Source organism: Oncorhynchus mykiss, chromosome 15 (assembly GCF_057628025.1).
Source record: "Oncorhynchus mykiss isolate SJ-2025 chromosome 15, ASM5762802v1, whole genome shotgun sequence".
Classification (NCBI taxonomy): domain Eukaryota; kingdom Metazoa; phylum Chordata; class Actinopteri; order Salmoniformes; family Salmonidae; genus Oncorhynchus; species Oncorhynchus mykiss.
In genome coordinates this window covers 36535614-36552703 of record NC_143036.1, presented here as the reverse complement: position 1 = coordinate 36552703, position 17090 = coordinate 36535614, and the positions used below count along the sequence as shown (strand labels likewise).

At 42.6% G+C, this 17090-nt stretch overlaps 1 protein-coding gene across 18 annotated transcripts in view; it reads right to left on the bottom strand.

The window, feature by feature from the left end:
* The window catches only part of LOC110490021 (rho GTPase-activating protein 12), a 92058-nt gene that overhangs the window by 69073 nt on the left and 5895 nt on the right, over window positions 1-17090 (bottom strand). The window lies entirely within an intron of this gene.

Genomic DNA, 17090 nt, shown 5'->3' with positions numbered 1-17090 from the left:
GTTAGTCTACAACTGTAGTCTATGAAACGTGACAAATAAAATGTGATTTATTCACAATACAGCTGCATGCATATTCAATAGGAATGTTTGCATGCATTGAGTTATTGAGATTGTTTTGGCTGATTTCTGTTTCACTTCCACTTGGGACTTATTTTATTGTACTGATCAACAATATTTGCATAGAATAAGCACTTTTCTTTAATAAAACTTCCTGCTGTCTCTAAGACTCGTGACGTTACTCACACACCGTCAGTTTGAGGTTCGAGCAAAGATGATCTTTACTGGGAGAGAAGTGATATGGGGGAGACCAAGTGAATTAATAAAATAAAACGTTTTTGGTAACAATCAGCTATGAAATCAGCAATATTTTGTGTTATGTTTTGCATATTATCACAAAAAAGCAAAGTTAGCCTAAAAATCTGGAAGATACCAGTATCTTCTTGCATTGTAAAGTGTTATAGTAATGGACATTGTTTTGCGATCAGTAATTAACAGTTTCAACATTTCTACATGCCGTGTGTCATTATTCAAGTGTTAACCTCTGTGCAGCATAAGTGGTGATGCAGCCCAGACCCCCAGTGAGTCCTCAGGACAGGCTATAGCTAGCAATGAGTAAGTGAAGCAGGCAAGAAGCAGGCACGGTGCACTCGTGCTATAAGGGGACAATCAGCAGACTATGAGATATTTGACAGAAGTACCAAAAGTAAAACATTCTAATACCGAACCGTTTTCATGATCTAGTATCGGAAAAAGTAGCAAAGTTTCGGTGTATTGTGCAACAGTAATAATCTGTGTAACAAATGGCACCCTAGTCTTTATGTAGTACAATACTTTCGACTAGGGCCCATAGGGAATTTGGTGCAATTTGGGACACATCCTTAGTTAATCACCAGATATAATTCACATTATCCATGGCCTGGGGTGATGCAAAGTTTGGTAAATTACAGTAAAATGTCCCTCTTTTATGCAACCACGCTTCCCAAAAATATTAAGCTTCAAAGATGCCTGCAGAAAGAATGGGGTGTCAGCTATGACATGACACCTCGAGTTAGAAAGAAAATCTATTTGGTTATTTAATTACAGTATGTGAAGTGGATTTACACCCGGTAACGGAATTATGGTAATGAAATTACCTCATGGGTCCCTGATCTGTACTTTACAGAAATGCATAATTATGGATATGAATACATTTCTCTTCCTGGAGATGCATCCTGAATAGGTACACAAATGTAGAACTATCTAATATCCTTATTTTGCATATTTGGGTATTATTCTACACACTGACTATTATTGTAATGAGCTTCGGCCCAAACAAGACCAGATTTGGTTGGTCCGGACCAGACCAAATCTGAAACAATCATAAATGTCTGTTTAACAAGTTTGGACATGACAGCACAGTAGAGCACAGTATTGTGCAGTACAACGCATCACAGTAGAGTTCAGTAGATATGTTCAGTACATTAGGGTACAGTACAATACATTATACTGTACTCTAGTGTGCTCTATTGTAATGAACTCAGCTCCTGTACTCTACCATACTGTGCTATCCAAACTTGTGAAACAAAGATGTCTGTGATAGGTTCAGATTTGAAATACAGAAAGAGATTGTCCAGACTGTTTTTACAGAAAGAGGGGGGGAAAACAGCTATGAGCTGAACATAACAGTATGCCAGTGGAAGGGAGGACAGTAGCAGGTGACCCAACTGTGGGGTTTATGACTACTATGATATCCCATTGTAGCCAATTCAATTGCAGGAATTACGTTACTGATTTGGTAACAGAATTACGAGTTTTAATCACTTAATAATTCATAAACATCAATAAAAACACTACGTGAAATATCTTAAAGATATGTGCGTTTTTGGTAAGGGAATTACAAGGCACAAGGCAATGTTTCTTAAACTTATGGAAGGCAAATCATTTCTCCAAAACTCAACATAAGTGTTGATATTAGTTGGCAACGGTCTTCACCTTAACATGTTTTGATTAATTTCTATTACCTTTTTTAATACATTTTCTGGTAGATGTTCCATCTGTTTGACCAGTTATTCTTAATTTTTAGGATGGAAAATGGTTGAACAATGGCCTTACATTTCTTGGTCCTTTTAGATAGAAATGCGCAGACAGACAGAGCGAGACAGAGAGCGAGCTTATTCTCACTGAATAAAATGTGGCTGTAATGTGAGGAATCAGAAAACATGGCCAGCAATACCACAGCACCTCTCAACTTGCCACACAATAGCTGACAAGACATTTTATCCCCGGCCGGCCAGGACAAGAACCCAATCTCTGAATGACTCTCCTAAATCCTGACATCAATATAACATGCTGGTACTGGTGCACTCCCGTAAAAAGAATAATACATTGCTTCTACTTATAAACAACTTGATTGTCCATTTCAACAGAAATGTGTCTTTTGCTGTCTGTTCTTTAATTCCCGACCCACTTGTAGCCTATTTGTTGGGACCAATATCCCTTTAACGTAAAGCCTCCTCCAGGCAGCATCTCGAGTCTACCAGTAGCATGTCCAATGATCCAGTACAGTGGGTCTCCAAGAGAAAAAAACTACTAACAGCTGTTCAAATGGTTCCAGACAGTCTAGGTTATGCAACTGGGTCCTGAGAGACGGGAGCCTGAAGCATCCACTCATACACAGTTACACACCAACTAGCCTCCGCTCCAGACCACCGCCAAAGAGCGGGTCGGTTTCTCACACCATCCCTAAAGAGTAAACACACACTAAAAATGGACCGGTGGCTGTCAAATTTTCACAGATAAGTGAAACTCTAGTCTCACTTCGGGATGCTGCCCTAACGCCACAACAACAGAAGCAGCAAGCAAGGTTTCAGCAGCGATACCAAGGCAAGGCAGTGGTTGACTTTGACCGCTAGCTAGTTTACACACAATAGTCTCAGCTAGTTTAATCAGGTGTGTGGGAGGTAGAGGAAGGAAGGCAGGGGGGAAAGAGGGGAGAGGAAAAGCGATTAGAGACAAAAGCAGGGATGACTCTTTCACTCATTCCCTCGTTCTGATTCTGCTTGCCTTGTCCTCTGGGTACATGATGTCCCAGAGAGTCTGAACAACACTAGTCAGCCCAGCGCAAGAGCGAGCAAGTGAGCACGAGAGAGAGAGAGAACATGCGAGAAAAAGAGAGAGGGAGAGAGGGAGAGAGTGATGGGTGAATCATAGCATTAACCTTCTGTTGGACTCTAATGGCATTACTGACGGTTCCTATGTGGCAGACAGGGTCTTCTTAACTGTTCACCAGCTCACTCTCACTGCATAGGTACAGAACAGGACTGACCAACTGCATAGGAACAGGAGTGATCAACACTATTCTGCCTGAAATAGAGGCACCATGTTCAGGGTAGAGAAATGAGGGGCGGAGTGTGTGACATATTGTGCATCTGAATTAGCTTTCAAATTTATCCTGGGCCAAGATCCATCAAATACTTAAAGGAGTAGTTCACTATTTTACAACTTGATGTTAAATGCTTCTCCACTCTGAAAATATCAACATGTCCTTCGCATAGAGTAACTCTGACAACATTCTATCGATATCACTCATCCTCACCAGAGAGAGAAAGAGAGGGGTGGGTAGAGATGAAGAGAAGGAGAGAGAAAGAGAGAGAAAAAGAGAGAAAAAGAGAAGCCAAGAGAGAGAGAGCTCTAGACTTTGATGTACTATTTGCTCAGGTTAAATATTGGATTAGAGTGAGCTCTGCTGCTTCACTTCAGAGGGATGAGCAGGGCTTCATTGAATTACCCATGCACTGGACCCACCACCAGGCCTGTACTGTATGTGTACGTTTGTGTGTGTACTGTGGCAGGAATGACAAGTATGCACTGGAAAACAAGCAACGGCCTACTTCGTCTGGGAAGTAGTTAAGACTCTCAGCACAACTCAGCTAACAGACTAGAGAGCAAAGTATAAGAGCCTTCCACTATAAAACACCATGAAAACGCAGCCTGCTTTCAGCCAGATCATCACAACAGTAATTACTATATTTTTTGCTTCTTCTGACTGTAGAAAACGATCAACTGTGAATATGAAACACGAACACAGTCTGCTTAGTGTTACGCAAAGCCAGCCCAAACGTGAGCTGTGTCTGTGTCTGTCAGCCCCTGTTACAGATTCCCAACCTTTGCTCCAGCTCTCTTCTTGCACAAACTTGTAAACAAATGCTTAACTGACTGAGTTAAACGTGTAGGCCCAACTAACTCAAAAGGGCATTGCGCACAAAAGTGAGATAAGAGAAAGACTCAGACAGCACAGCGCTAGCTAGCGGTCTTCCTTGCCCTCACATGACGTCGCTGTAATGTTTCTCTTTACAGTCATTCATAGATGGCCAGTAAATAAGTAATTGGTTCACAGCTAGTTCACAGACCCACTAATCAGATTCACCAAAACAGGAAAAAACAACCATGTCTGTATCCGTCTGGCCTTCTGTCTCTGCCTGGGTTCACTAGGGTAGCATCCCAAATGGCACCCTATTCCCTATGAGGCTCAGGTCAAAAGTAGTACACTAGTATACGGAATAGGGTGCCATCTGGGACGCCGCCCTAGTCTTTTATCCCACTGGGAGGGTAAAGATCTATACCATAGCCTCTCACTGCATATGCCTAGGCCTCTGTGGATGCGTCCCAAATGGCAGCCTATTCCCAATGTACAAAATGGCACCCTATTTGCGTTCCAAATGGCACCCTATTCCCTATGCAGTGCACTACTTTTGACCAGAGCACTAGAGTTCTAAAGTTCACTATATAGAGAATAGGGTGCCATTTGAGATGCAACCAAAGTTCACTCTTCATAGAACTTACATCCCATAGGGCTCCGGTCAAAAATAGTGCACTTAAAAGAGAACAGGGTGCCATTTGGGGCTCGATATCAGATGAGAGCGCAGCTACCAGATTAACACAGCATACATAACGGTAGACATGGGAATTCATAGATCTGACCTTGGGTCAGCTCAGACCAGCTGTTCCTTTTCCACGGATTTACTCCTGTATACAGTTTCATACCAGTTATGTCATGTACACTATTTGTGGTCCTGAGTGAAGCCGAGGCTATACGATAGAAGTGGTGTTGCCTCTTTCTATTGGGAGGTGCTGTCATAAAGACATGCAATATGGGGGTATTTTCAGGGGTGATATACATGCTTCTAAATATGGTCCCTTTACTATCCCAATATTAGATACACATGGTGGTGCACCTGGCAGGGTCCGGAGGTACTGCAGGGGTCTGCGGCCAGAACAAAGATAATGCAACATGTAGCAATTTCAACAATTTTACTGAGTTACAGTTCATATAAGGAAATCAGTCTGTTGATTGTGGCCTGTGGAATGTTGTCCCTCCCCTCTTCAATGGCTGTGCGAAGTTGCTGGATATTGGAACACGCTGTCGTACACGTCAACGCAGCGCATCCCAAACATGCTCAATGGGTGATGTGTCTGGTGAGTATGCAGACTATGGAAGAACAGGGACATTTTCAGCTTTCAGGAATTGTGTACAGATCCTTTCAAGATGGGGCCATACTGAAACATGAGGTGATGGCGGCAGATGAATGGCACGACAATGGGCCTCAGGATCTCTTCAAGGTATCTCTGTGTATTCAAATTGCCATAGAGAACATGCAATTGTGTTTGTTGCCCGTAGTTTATGCCTCCCCACCTCCATCACTACACCATAAGTGGTCTGCAGAGGCCAGTTGGATGTACTGCCAAATTCTCTAAAACGACGTTTGGTAGAGAAATTAACATTAAATTCTCTGACAACAGCTCTGGTGGACATCACAACTTGAGACATCTGTGGCATTGTGTTGAGTGACAAAACTGCACATTTTAGAGTGGCTTTTAATTGTCCCCAGCACAAGGTGCACTTGTGTAATGATCATGCTGTTTAATCAGCCACACCTGACAGGTGGATGGATTATCTTGGCAAAGGAGAAATGCTTACTAACAGGGATGTAAACACATTTGTGCACATGTAACAGGGTTGGTTATCTTTCCACTTTCCTCTAAAGAAATTTGTATTTAAATGTTCAAGCACTCTAACTGGTCGGTTCAATTCCGATGACAATAAGGCGTGTTATTGGCCCCGCTTGCAAAAAATGAGAGATCGCGAATGTCAGGACTCCCCAGTATGAAAATATAATGCAAGGGGTAGGTCACATTCTGAATACTGTATTCTGTTTTTATATTTTACAATGTGTACAAGTTTGCTAAACCTACCTGATTTATACATGTGTGGGTATATGGTACCTGTTAGGGAATGAGGGGCTTTCTGGAATGTGCTCGGTATATGATTGCTGTATATAAGTGTTTTAGCTAGCATGCACCGATGAAATGGTCACATAAGCTCACTGCTAACACATTGTTTTCATGCATACAGATTTCACCGTCGACCGCCATCAACATCATTAAGCCCTGCACAACTAACGTGCTGTTTCCTAATTAATCACAGGTATTTACACATATTTTGTGCGGCTGCTCGGCCATGGAAATCCATATCATGAAGCTCCCAACAAACAAACAGTTATAGTGCTGAGGTTGCTTCCAGGGGAAATTTGGAACTCGGTAGTGAGTGTTGCAAGTGAGGACAGACAATTTGTACGCGCTACAGTACGCAGCAGTCCCATTCTGTGAGCTTGTGCGGCCTCCCACTTTATATATACACACACACCACTTTTTTACATTTCAGTTTTATGAATATTCCTAATAACATATTAAACCATATTTTGGCCAAGGGTTCCATGGAATAAGTTTAGAAGGTGTATTTACAGTGTAATCAGGGTCCGATGCGATGGCCTGCTGGTCCGGGGCCAGGAAATCAGTTGTCAGGCCAGTAGATCTCTCCAGTCACTGGCCCAACCAGCCCAGTAACTTCAGTAAATGCTTGCGATCCAGTTCAACATTTAGATTCCCGGTCATAGTCTAGTATTGAAAACCATAGAAGACTACATGCAGAAAATTCATACTATTTGTATTTAAGCATATGATTAGGCCATTCATTCAAGCACCACCACGCTCCTACGAGCCACAATTTCTCAAGCAGTACATGAGTTGGTGCCTTCACACAGCACACGCAAACTGTAAAACTATTCACTCGCTGAGCTTATATATTTTATGGATAGGATCCTTCAATAGTGAAAATACTAGCAATATGATGGTTACTGTTGAGTCTGCTAAAAGAAAGCTACAAAAAGACACCTAACATTTGTCTTGACTAGCCCATACCAGCCAGTTCGATATCTTGTTTGGAACGAAGAACATCTAGGGTCAGCGTCCTATTTTGAGATGTAGAATGATTTATTTATTCTCAAAATGACTTCATTTAGAAACAAAAATGAATGTAATTAATACAATGCAATTCTAAAGATTTGAGTAATGACTTGCTGTAACGGAATTCCTCTTTTTCAGAGGAGGAGTAGCAAGGATCAGACCAATGTGCAGTGTGGTAAGTGTCCATAATGATATATTTAATAAATCAACAGAACACTGAACAAAATAACTAAAGTACAAACAAACAACCGAAACAGTCCCGTTTGGTGAAAACACCAACACAGGATACAACCACCCACAAAACACAATAGAAAACAGGCTACCTAAATATGGCTCCCAATCAGAGACAACGACTGACACCTGCCTCTGATTGAGAACCATACTAGGCCAAACACATATAAATATAACAGAACAAAACAACATAGAATGCCCCCCCCCCCCAAAGGTGCGGACTCCGGCTGCAAAACCTGAACCTATAGGGGAGGGTCTCACGGTGGCGGCTCTGGCGCGGGACGTGGACCCAACGCCACCATAGTCTTTCTCCGCCTCTTAAACCGCCTCCGTGGTGCGTTTCGAGCGGCGACCCTCGCCGCCGACCTCGGACTGTGGACCCTAGCAACGGGTCCCGAATGGACAGACGGCAGACTCCGCCAGCTCGGGACAGACGGGAGACTCCGCCAGCTCGGGACAGACGGGAGACTCCGCCAGCTCGGGACAGACGGGAGACTCCGCCAGCTCGGGACAGGCCGGAGAACCTGCAGGAAGGAGATTGAGAGACAGCCTGGTGCGGGGGGCTGCCACCGGAGGCCTGGTGCGTGGAGGAGGCACCGGATAGACCGGACCGTGGAGGCGCACTGGAGGTCTCGAGCACCGAGCCTGTACAACCCTAACTGGCTGGATACTCCCCGTAGCCAGGCCAGTGCGGCGAAGGAGGAATAGACCGCACTGGGTTGTGCTGGCGAACCGGGGACAACATGCGCAGGGCTGGTGACATGTACCCCGGCCCGAGGAGACGCATTGGAGACCAGATGCGCTGAGCCGGCTTCATGGCACCTGGCTCGATGCCCACTCTAGCCCGACCGATACGAGGCGCTGCGATGTAACACACCGGGCTATGCCTGGTCTGGGAGGCTCACAGGGATATTTTTAAACTCAATAATGAACATAAATGCACTGTATTTAAGCTTTAAAACTGTAAAGTTCTCTCTGCCCCATGACAAAATGTGTAGAATTGCAGGAAATGAGCATAAAAATGTATTTATTTTTCTCCGATGCCAAGAGGTGGGTCTGTTCTTTCCCAGGGCTAAAGAATTGATTGGTCCGGCCATGCACTGCCGAAGTCATAGTAAAACTCCACGTATGGTATTTTTTAAAATCAAACTCGAGCTGTGTTCTGATCATGAGGTCAGCGATGAATTTGCTGTCATAAAAGGGGTCCCCAGCCACAAAAAAGCTTGAGAACCCCTACATTAGAGCATCTAGCAAAATAGTCCAATCATAAAAGTCAGACTACGGAGTAAGATAGTGGTCACGTTTAGCCATTATACAGCTCACACCTCTCATGCCTTGTTCACATTACCCACAAGTACCCCGTTATGTTAAACCGAATGTCATGTATTTCAATAGGGACGTCCACAATGGAGTGGAAATGCAACGCCCCCTTGCGGTTGAAAGCTCCGTTGCAAGACGAACCCCTCATATTTTGACATTTTTCAAACTTTGAGACGTCTTTAGTCCAGCCAGAGTCTATCAATAGGAAGTTACCAAACCACAGAAAATGAAAATATTGAAGGCTTTATGGGATAGCTAGCAACTTGTAAACAATTCCAACAAGTGAGTACAATTTTAATAGTACATGTTAAATAATGCACATTGGCTGTTAAGCCCATTATATTATGACTGTTGCCTCCCATTTAAGTTTGTGACTTTTTTTCATCTATACACTCATTACAATTTAGCTTCAAGAGAAAAGCACATAGTGCTAGCTAAAGCTAACAACGTCGTCATCAAGTAACGTTAGCCTATCAAAAATATACGATTACCCCTCTAATTAGAATTTAAAAGTACAGTAGGCCTACCTTACAACAAACCATGCTTAATTGTTATTTATATCATGCAAATCATTAGTAAAAGTAAATTGGTAAAAGCAAAGTATGACTGAAACTGTGGGTATTATTCACCGGGGAGTTTAGATGTACTATATGGAAGCCTATTCCCACCACCCACAAATAAAATATATATAGATCTCACACATACAGTTGAAGTCAGAAGTTTACATACACCTTAGCCAAATACATTTAAACTCAGTTTTTCAAAATTCCTGACATTTAATCCTAGTAAAAAAAGTCCCTGTCTTAGGTCAGTTAGGATCACCACTTTATTTTAAGAATGTGACATGTTGGAATAATAGTAGAGAGAATGATTTATTTAAGCTTTCATTTCTATCATCACATTCCCAGTGGGTCAGACGTGTACATACACTCAAATAGTATTTGGTAGTATTGCCTTTAAATTGTTTAACTTGGGTCAAACGTTTCAGATAGCCTTCAACAAGCCTCCTACAATAAGTTGGGTGAATTTTGGCCCATTCCTGCTGACAGAGCTGATGTAACTGAGTCAGGTTTGTAGGGCTCCTTGCTCGCACACGCTTTTTCAGTTCTGCCCCCAAAAATTCCATAGGATTGAGGACAGGGCTTTGTGATGGCCACTCCAATGCCTTGACTTTGTTGTCCATAGGCCATTTTGCCACAACTTTGGAAGTATGCTTGGTGTCATCGACCATTTGGAAGACCCATTTGCGACCAAGCTTTAACTTCCTGACTGATGTCTTGAGATGTTGCTTCAATATATCCACATCACTTTCATTCCACATGATGACATATACTTTATGAAGTGTACGAGTCCCTCCTGCAGCAAAGCACCCCCACAGCATGATGCTGCCACCCCCGTGATTCACGTTTGGGATGGTGTTCAACGGCTTGCAAGCCTCCCCCTTTTTCCTCCAAACATAACATCATCATTATGGCCAAACAGTTCTATTTTTGTTTCATCAGACCAGAGGTCAATTCTCCAAAAAGTACGATCTTGGTCCCCATGTGCAGTTGCAAACCATAGTATGTCTTTATGAGATTTTATGAACAAAAGAGCAAAACTATTTATATTTTTCAATTATCATGTCACCAGAATAAGACCCTAGATATTTATTGGAAAGCTCATCACCTTGCACTTTCACCCACCCTGTGAAATTCATCACCATTTATATGTCAACAAACTGCATGCTTTCCCGACGAGTCGTAGTGGGAAGACCACACAACGTTTCATCGCGTGATTCCTAGTGTACTTCGATATGATGGTCATTATATCAATATTTGCGCATTAAAGCGTTTCCAATGACATTATTCGCAGAATTCATTTTACCCACACAAAAAATCAGGCCTGTCATGACATGTTTAATTCAACATGTACTTTACTCACATAAAAAAGGTTGGATGGAAATCTGGTTAGAATGGTTTGTGCTTACTGTGACAGCTGTGATATTTTCAGTCAAATTGAGCTGAGGAACAAGAATGTTGTGTTGCCAGCCACAATGAAAGTTAAGGCCATAATGTGAATTGAAAAATAATCCAGAATCTCCTTCATATCTCGTAGTAGGGCGAGCGAGCAAGAACATGAGGGTGGCCCACATCGTGTCAAAAAACTGAAATACCAGTCCATACAGATGCCAGGCCAGGGTCTTGAGAAGTAAGGAAATGGGCTTATTTGGCCAATCTTTTAATAAGAGCATAGGGGCTGTGCTTTTAGAAGGGGGGGGGGGGGGGGGGGGGTGTATCTACGTGGGATTCAGAGGTCACATTGCCAATGAACCCAAGCTGTGTATCAGCCAGAGAAATGTAGGCCACTCCATCCTATAGCTACTAGCCAGACAGAGCCCTACAGAGAAGGGAATTATACAGGCAGGGAGAATATGGTAACACACAGAGGTTTACCATCATTCACTGTACAGATCAAATCAATGTAGCTAGGCTAGGGAGACCAGCTGGCACCAGACTACAGGCTTGTCACTGACACACACACACACACACACACACACACACATTCTCTCTCTTATGGACCGAGAAGGATACAGGCAAGGGGAGGTTAGATGGGATTGGTAGAAAAAGGAGAAGCGGAGAACAGAGAAAAAGAGCCTTCTAAACTTACTGTCTCGGCTCATACTGAAAGTGCTTTGTTTAGCACATATACACAGATTTTTTTCTGTAACCCTGCAATGACACAGGAAATCGAAGTGTTGGTTGGTTGGCTGCACTGCAGGGCCAATCACATGCATAGCAACTGTCCAGATAGGAAAGACTACAGACCACAAAGTGAAAAGGAGCAGGTTTTACCTGACCAGACAGTGAACAATCTCTGTAGTTCACTGGAAGAGCCAACCGTCGGTGGGCCATTCATACGCTCCGTTGGCGCTACAGTCTGTCAGAAACATTCAACTAAAACCCTTTGATGCACATGAAAATGACATGGGCGAATGTGTACGATTATGGTCGCCAATTTGACAAGCATAAAGTTAATTCTGGTGAGTGACACACAGAAGATAATTTAGCATGTTTTTGTTCAACAGGATGCATTATCATAACATTCTAATTTTAACCATGGTCCGCCCCGCCATGGTCCAACGTCACCAACCATGTTCCACCATAAGTTCTATTCTCCCTATTTTCCAGCCCAAACACATGACTCTCTCACACACACCATTCACACACTCGTCCTCACACAAACACAGGTCCCGCGGCCAGTGGGGCGACAGAGCAGAGCAGACTGATCCTCAGCTGATATGACCTAGTTTCTATTCAAGCCCAGTCCCTCAGCTGCCTCCTGCTCCACAAAGAGCCTTCACAATCTACTCTATGCCTGAATTGAGGAAAAAAAACAATATCCAGTTGCATTTATTATAGATCCCGATTAGCTGCTGCTAAAGTAGCAGAGAATTAAGCTAAATTAGAAACATTACAATACATTCACAACACACTGTATGCCCTCAGGCCCTACTCCACCAATACCACATATCTACAGTACTAAATCCATGTGTATGTATAGTGCGTATGTGTGTGCTAATGTTTGTGTTGCTTCACAGTCCCCACTGTCCCATAGGGTGTATTTTTATATTTTTTTTTACATCTAAAAATTGTACTGCTTGCATCAGTTACTTGATGTGGAATAGAGTTCCATGTAGTCATGGCTCTATGTAGTGCTATTATGTACCTCCCATAGACTGTTCTGGACTTGGGGACTGTGAAGAGACTAGAGGTCGACCGATTAATCGGAATGGACGATTAATTAGGGACGAACAATCGGAAATGGGAATTTTTGGGGGCCTTTATTTAACTAGGTAAGTCAGTTACGAAGACATTCTTATTTTCAATGACGGCCTAGGAATGGTGGGTTAACTGCCTTGTTCAGGGGCAGAGCGACAGATTTTTACCTTGCCAGCTCAGGGATTCAATCTTGCAACCTTACGGTTAACTAGTCCAACACTCTAACCACCTGCCTCACGAGGAGCCTGCCTGTTACGCGAATGCAGTAAGAAGCCAAGGTAAGTTGCTAGCTAGCATTAAACTTATCTTATAAAAATCAATCAATCATAATCACTAGTTATAACTACACATGGTTGATGGGGCCAGTGTCTCCTGACCCCTCCAGTATTTATGCTGCAGTAGTTTGTGTCGGGGGCTAGGGTCAGTTTGTTATATCTGGAGTACTTCTCCTGTCTTATCCAGTGTCCTGTGTGAATTGAAGCATGCTCTCTCTAACTCTCTCTTTCTCTCTCTCAGAGGACCTGAGCCCTAGGACCATGCCTCAGGACTACCTGACATGATGACTCCTTGCTGTCCCCAGTCCACCTGGCCGTGCTGCTGCTCCAGTTTCAACTGTTCTGCCTATGGCTATGGAATCCTGACCTGTTCACCGGACGTGCTACCTGTCCCAGACCTATTAACTGACCATGCTGGTCATTTATGAACATTTGAACATCTTGGCCATGTTCTGTTATAATCTCCACCCGGCACAGCCAGAAGAGGACTGGCCACCCCTCATAGCCTGGTTCCTCTCTAGGTTTCTTCCTAGGATTTGGCCTTTCTGGGGAGTTTTTCCTAGCCACCGCGCTTCTAGTCAGTGTATATGCAACAGTTTGGGCCACCTAATTTGCCATAATTTTACGTAATTATGACTTAACATTGTAGGTTGTGCAATGTAATAGGAATATTTAGACTTATGGATGCCACCCGTTAGATAAAATACGGAACGGTAACGTAATTCACTGAAAGATTAAACGTTTTATTTTCGAAATGATCGTTTCCAGATTCGACCATATTAATAACCTAAGGCTCATATTTCTGCGTGTTATTATGTTGTAATTAAGTCTATGATTTGATATTTGATATTGATATTAGAGCAGTCTGACTGAGCGGTGGTAGGCAGCAGCAGGCTCGTAAGCATTCATTCAAACTTTGCGCTGTTTATGACTATCAACTCCCAATATTAGGCTGGTGTAACCGATGTGAAATGGCTAGCTAGTTAGCAGGGTGTGCGCTAATAGCGTTTCAAACGTCACTCGCTCTGAGACTTGGAGTAGTTGTTCCCCTTGCTCTGCATGGGTAACGCTGCTTCGAGGGTGGCTGTTGTCGATGTGTTCATGGTTCGAGCCCAGGTAGTGGCGAGGAGACGGATGGAAGCTATACTGTTACACTGGCAATACTAAAGTGCCTATAAGAACATCCAATAGTCAAAGGTATATGAAATACAAATTGTATAGAGAGAAATAGTCCTATAATAACTACAACCTAAAACTTCTTACCTGGGAACATTGAAGACTCATGTTAAAAGGAACCACCAGCTTTCATATGTTCTCATGTTCTGAGCAAGGAACTGAAACGTTAGCTTTCTTACATGACACATATTGCACTTTTACTTTCTTCTCCAACACTTTGTTTTTGCATTATTTAAACCAAATTGAACATGTTTCATTATTTATTTGAGGCTAAATAGATTTTATTGATGTATTATATTAAGTTAAAATAAGTGTTAATTCAGTATTGTTGTAATTGTCATTATTACAAATAAATAAATAAAAAAGGTATTAAGGTATTATATATAATAAATAAATAAATAAATAAATAAATAAATAAATAAATAAATAAATAAATAAATAAATATCGGCCGATTAATCGGCATCGGCTTTTTTTGGTCCTCCAATAATCGGTATCGGCGTTGAAACATCGTAGCTGTGTGCCAGTAGTTTAGACAGATAGCTCGGTGCATTCGACGTGTCAATACCTCTCAAAAATACAAGTATTGATGAAGTCAATCTCTCCTCCACTTTCAACCAGGAGAGATTGACATGTATATTATTAATACTAGCTCTCTGTGTACATCCAAGGGCCAGCCGTGCTGCCCTGTTCTGAGCCAATTGCAATTTTCCTAAGTCCTTTATTGTGGCACACGACTGAACAGTAATCAAGGTGCGACAAAACTAGGGTCTGTAGGACCTGCCTTGTTGATAGTGTTGTTAAGAAGGCAGAGCATCGCCATTCCTTTCTGTAGAGCGTAGAACACCACCTCCTTCACAGGAGCGACTCGTCTTGTCATTTTATTCACAGGTCCATTAATTTTCACCTCAGATGGGAGGATGGGCCACTCCTGATGATGATGAGTCATAAGGGTGGGAGGAGGAGTGCTACATGATTCAATCTTATGAGGGGAAGGAAATTAGGGTTTCAGTGCTGTGAGGTCTTTACAACGCGGTGTAAAATATGTAAGTAAAAATACTTTAAAGTACTATTTAAGTAGTTATTTTGGGTATCTGCACTTTACTTTTATATTTTTGACAACTTTCACTTTACTACATCCCTGACACCCAAAAGTACTGGTTACATTTTGAATGCTTAGCTTGACAGGAAAATTCACACACAAAGAGAATATCCAAGGTCATCCCTACTGCCTCTGATCTGGCCGACTCACTAAACATACACTATAAATACACAAAAGTATGTGGACACCCCGTCAAATTAGTGGATTCAGCTATTTCAGCCTCTGACAAGTGTATAAAAATCGAGCACACAGCCATGCAATCTCCATAAACAAACATTGGCAGTAGAATGGCCTTACTGAAGAGCTCAGTGACTTTCAACATGGCATCGTCATAGGATGCCACCTTTCCAACAACGGGTTATCAAATTTCTGCTCTGGTCAACTGTAAGTGCTGTTATCGTGAAGTGGTAACGTCTAGGAGCAACAACAACTCAGCTGCAAAGTGGTAGGCCACACAAGCTCACAAAACGGGACCGCCGAGTGTTGCGCATAGCGCATTAAAAGTTGTCTGTCCTCGGTTGCAACACTCACTACCTCTGGAAGCAATGTCAGCACAATAACTGTTTGTTGGGAGCTTCATGAAATTAGTTTCCATAGCTGAGCAGCTGCGCACAAGCCTAAGATCACCATGTGCAATCCCAACCATCAGCTGGAGTGGTGTTGGACTCTGGAGCAGTGGCAACACATTCTCTGGAGTGATGATTCACGCTTCACCATCTGGCAGTCCGACGGACGAAACTGAGTTTGGTTTGTCGAGATAGGTGTGGAAGAACTTGACTGGCCTTCACAAAGCCCTGACCTCAACTCCATCAAAACACTTTTGGGATGAATTGGAATGTCAACTGCGAGCCAGGCCTAATTGCCCAACATCAGTGAACCAACCTCACTAATGCTCTGGTGGCTGAATGGAAGCAAGTCCCTGTAGTAATGTTCCAACATCTAGTGGAAAGCCTTCCCAGAAGAGTGGAGGCTGTTATAAAAGCAAAAGGGGGACCAACTCCATATTAATGCACATGATTTTGGAATGAGATGTTAGATGAGCAGGTGTCCAGATACATTTGGTAATGTAGTGTACATGCTTGGTTTGTTAATTATGTCTGCTGGGGTGTGCCTCTGGCTATCTGGAAGGAAAAAAAGAACATTCTACCATATGGTTTGCTTAATATAAGGAATTTAAAATTATTTATACTTGTACTTTTGATACTTAAGTATATTTTAGCAATTATATTCACTTTTGATACTTAAGTATATTTAAAACCAAATACTTTTAGACATACTGAAGTAGTATTTTACTGGGTGACTTTTACTTGAGTCATTTTCTATCTTTTACTTTTTTCACCACTGAGTAACATACATGCTGTTGCTGAGGATGACACTTGACTCACGTAGTCCTCTGCTCTAGACTTGGAGGCTCAAAGAGCCATTGACAGCGACCTGTTAGTTCAAAGTAAGGTTCAGGCTCCAAAGTCATCCGTACTCTATTTCACAGTTGAAGTTGGCCCCTCGAAACTGACCTTATCAGCAACCACATCCAAAACCTGCCTGATGGACCAACATGTCTCTCCAGTATATCTCCCTGTCCTACAAATCACACTCAATTAGAAGACCCTACATTTTACCAGCTATGAACACCCTCAACATATACAGAGGAAAAAACAAATCTGTACCAACGCTTGCTGAACAGAACAGAAACCGATTCCCTAGATCCAAGGGTAATGGTGTTTTTTTTTTTTTATAATAAGCACCTGCAGCAACTGTTGCTGCTCTTTTTTTTTTTCACCCCTTTTTTCTCCCCAATTTCGTGGTATCCAATTGTTGTAGTAGCTACTATCTTGTCTCATTGCTACAACTCCCGTACGGGCTCGGGAGAGATGAAGGCTGAATGTCATGCGTCCTCCGATACAGGAGTCGCTGGTGCGCGATGAGACAAGGAGATCCCTACCGAC